This window comes from Sinocyclocheilus rhinocerous, unplaced genomic scaffold (assembly GCF_001515625.1).
Source record: "Sinocyclocheilus rhinocerous isolate Xijiao unplaced genomic scaffold, SAMN03320098_v1.1 scaffold342, whole genome shotgun sequence".
Taxonomy (NCBI): Eukaryota; Metazoa; Chordata; class Actinopteri; order Cypriniformes; family Cyprinidae; genus Sinocyclocheilus; species Sinocyclocheilus rhinocerous.
Genome location: NW_015624546.1, coordinates 135,191 through 139,516, shown reverse-complemented (window position 1 = coordinate 139,516; position 4,326 = coordinate 135,191).

Here is a 4,326-nt window from a genome sequence, read left to right as displayed (position 1 = left end):
TCGCATTTGCGAGTTTATATCTCACAATTCTGACTTTTTTCCTCAATTTCAAGATATATAGGCTAAACTCACAATTCTGACTTTTTTTATCGCATTTGCGAGTTTATATCTCACAATTCTGACTTTTTTCCTCAATTTCAAGATATATAGGCTAAACTCACAATTCTGACTTTTTTTATCGCATTTGCGAGTTTATATCTCACAATTCTGACTTTTTTCCTCAATTTCAAGATATATAGGCTAAACTCACAATTCTGACTTTTTCTCGCATTTGCGAGTTTATATCTCACAATTCTGACTTTTTTCCTCAATTTCAAGATATATAGGCTAAACTCACAATTCTGACTTTTTCTCGCATTTGCGAGTTTATATCACACAATTCTGACTTTTTTCCTCAATTTAAAGATATATAGGCTAAATTCACAATTCTGACTTTTTCTCTCGCATTTGCTAGTTTATATCTCACAATTCTGACTTTTTCCTCAGAATTACAAACTCGCAATTCTGACTTTTTTTTTTTTCTCAGAATAGCAAGATAAACCCGCAATTCGGTCAATTCTGGCTTTTTTCTTAGAATTAGGCCTACAAGATATAAACTCTCAATCTGACTTTTTTCATCCATTTGTGAGTTTATATATCACAATATTGACATTATAAAAAAGCAGTTGCGAGTTGTCAGGTCAGAATGACAACATAAAAAAATATAGTTTACATCTCACAATTTTGACTTTTTTTCTTGCAATTCTGACTTTTTAAAATTTTTTTAGAAATTGTGAGTTTATCTCGCAATGTTGACATTAGAACAAACAATTGCGAGTTATTTACATTTACATTTAGTCATTTAGCAGACGCTTTTATCCAAAGCAACTTAAAAATGAGTTATCAGGTCAGAATTATGAGATATAAAGAATTTGCGAGTTTATATCACGCAATTCTGAATTTTTCTCACAATTCTCGTGAGTTATTCAGAATTGTGACAGTTCTGTCTTTTTTCCCTCAGTATTGGACTTTATAAATCGCAATTATGAGTTTATATCTCATAATTCTGAGAAAAGAAGTCAGAATTACACAATTGTGAGAAAAAAGTAAGAATTGCGATAAAAAAGCCAGAATTACAGAGAGTGAATTTGCATTTCCATCTGCTGTTTTTTGCATGATTGTTTTTGATCGGTTTAGTGAATATAGGGTAACTGCTGCACATAAAACATTACTTATGGTACTAACATATGACGATACTACTGTTTAAAAAATACAGGGCCAGTGTCAGTATTTTGAAGTTTTAGTATCGCAATATTACCGTAGTACTGGTGCAACCATAGACTGTATAAAAACATTGGACGTAGTGTCCGTGACGTCACTCGTAGTTTTCTAAAGAGCGTTTTTTGAAGCTCAAAGTAGGCGGAGCAGGCCGTCGCCATCTTGGCAGCGCGTCACTCCCGGATAATCGAAAATGGGCAAAAAGGCGGGAGCTGGTTGCTGAAGCCACGCCCACCTAGCTCGACGGTGGTGACAGCAGCGGCAATCCACCTGTCACTCAAGTGGCCACGCCCTTAATTATGCAGAACTTTAAGGCTTAATATAATTTAAACGGATGAGTTACAAAAAAAATTCACCCCCCTCACAGTTGTCATATGAAGGGCAAAATTAGCTATATAGACCAAACTCAGTTTTTGAACCAGGCTGTAAACATGTTTTTTTCTGCTGTAAAGTTGGGCATTTTAACATGGGGAGTCTATGGGATTGACTCCCTTTTGCAGCCAGCCTCTAGCGGCCAGTTGACGAATAACAGTTTAAGTCACTTCCGTGTTGGCTTCACGAGAGAGAGAGCGGGAGGTTGCCGCTTGGGTGCAACACTTGCAACACTATTACTAGGGCCAGTATGCAGTATTTAGGGTGTTGCTATGCTGTTAGGCTGTTTTGTTTGGTTACCAGGGCATTGCTATGCAGTTGTTAGGGTGTTTCTATGCTGTTTGTATATTTTGCGTGGTTGCTAGGGCATCACTAGAGTGTCTGGCTGCTTTCCAGGGCGTTGCTAGGCTGTTTCTAAGATGTTCTAAAAGGTTACTAGAGTGTTGGGAGGTGGTTTCTAATGATGTTTTTGGGTAGTTACTGGTTGCTTACTGGCCTTCTATTTGTACACTTGTTTAAGGTATTATGCATTTAAATTGAATTTATATACATATTCTATTAATGTCTCCTTTATTATTTTATTATTATTATTATTATTATACATCAAAAATCTGTAAATAAACTAGTAATACTAATAAAATTACATTACATACATATTTGGTTATTTTTATATATTGTATTTTATATTTATTTATATTTTTATATTTATTTTGTATTTTTATTTTATTTTTCCTAGCTCTTATATGCATCATAAAGATGTGTAAATAAATTAAAAATAATATTGTAAAAAATATACATTACATATATACATATTCGGTTCCCTCCTTCAGCATCAGTCTGAGGATTTTTTATCCACAACCATCACTAAAAATAGCTCATATCCTGTTTAATATAAAAAAACAGTTCATGATTCCCTAACCCTAAGCTGAATAGGTGAAGTGCATGTGATAATTTCATTAACGATTAAGCTAAAAATGCAGGATGTATGTTTTGACAGCTGTGCCCTTAAAGGTGGGGTAAGTGATTTCTGGTAGCCAGTGTTGACATTTGAAATCACCAAAACAAACACTGGGTGGGGAAGGGGTGAATTATCCCTGTGAGGAGAACTTGAGCAGGGTAAATGGAGGCGCTAAATTGACTGTAGCATCAGATGGCAGGGTGAACTCTACCAGATGTTCCCCAGCATTTATCCACCAATTAAGCAGCGAGAGTTTCCTGGAAAACCGCCTGCTTGGGGTTCTTCAATTATCCTCAGATTCAGCTCACACTGCGGGAACTGCACGGCAGGAATGTCAAAACAAATACGGATGATCCGTTTCCTGTTTCAACAAGGCAAATATTTGGACTAATATGGGTCAGTGCGCCTGAAATAACCAGCAGGATCAATGCATGATTACTGAAATCTGTGCTCTGATTGGAAAGAGAATATTGCATTATAAATAAGCATAAAATCTCTTATAAACATGCTGATGGAAATGCATGAACATGCTTATTGATGAAAAGATGTCGTGAGGTTTTCCAGCTTTAACTGACGACATTTATATTTTTATTAAAAAGGATAGCTCAGAAACATACTCTATGCAGGTGCAGATTGATCAGTGCATTGGGTGGGGAAGGGGTGAATTATCCCTGTGAGGAGAACTTGAGCAGGGTAAATGGAGGCGCTAAATTGACTGTAGCATCAGATGGCAGGGTGAACTCTACCAGATGTTCCCCAGCATTTATCCACCAATTAAGCAGCGAGAGTTTCCTGGAAAACCGCCTGCTTGGGGTTCTTCAATTATCCTCAGATTCAGCTCACACTGCGGGAACTGCACGGCAGGAATGTCAAAACAAATACGGATGATCCGTTTCCTGTTTCAACAAGGCAAATATTTGGACTAATATGGGTCAGTGCGCCTGAAATAACCAGCAGGATCAATGCATGATAACTGAAATCTGTGCTCTGATTGGAAAGAGAATATTGCATTATAAATAAGCATAAAATCTCTTATAAACACGCTGATGGAAATGCATGAACATGCTTATTGATGAAAAGATGTCGTGAGGTTTTCCAGCTTTAACTGACGACATTTATATTTTTATTAAAAAGGATAGCTCAGAAACATACTCTATGCAGGTGCAGATTGATCAGTGCATTGCAAATGATTGCAAGCACATTCTCAACATTACCACAAGAGGCGCTGTAGCTTGCATGAATGTAAACTCTTCTACAGTTTCTTAGGAGCAGCTGTTTGAAGAATCTACTGTGCAAGTTATTAAATCACGTTTCTACAATGTAAATTGATTTTTCAAAATTGAAAATAAAACAAAATTAATAATGTATATTTGACAAGAAAACAGTCTTTTTGCTTCAAAATGTCATGTTCAGTGTGTTACTTGCACTTTGTTTTAATTATAAATGTAAAATTATTATTTTAGAACAAGGGAGAGTTTTAAATAATATTTATGATTGTTTTGGTTGACATTTTAAATGAAATATTTGAAACAAAACACGTTGTTTTGGGGAATATTGTTTCAAATTCTCTCAGTCTATAGGCCTATATATATTTTTTTTTCTTCTCCTGTGTCCTCGTATCACTTTCCATAGGTTTTTTCCCCCAGTCTTTTGCAAAAGCCAGTTCTTCGATGACGTCGTTGTCCAGGAATTGAAATCTTTTTTTTTTTTGGGGAGCGAAACACCCAACAGCACAGTAA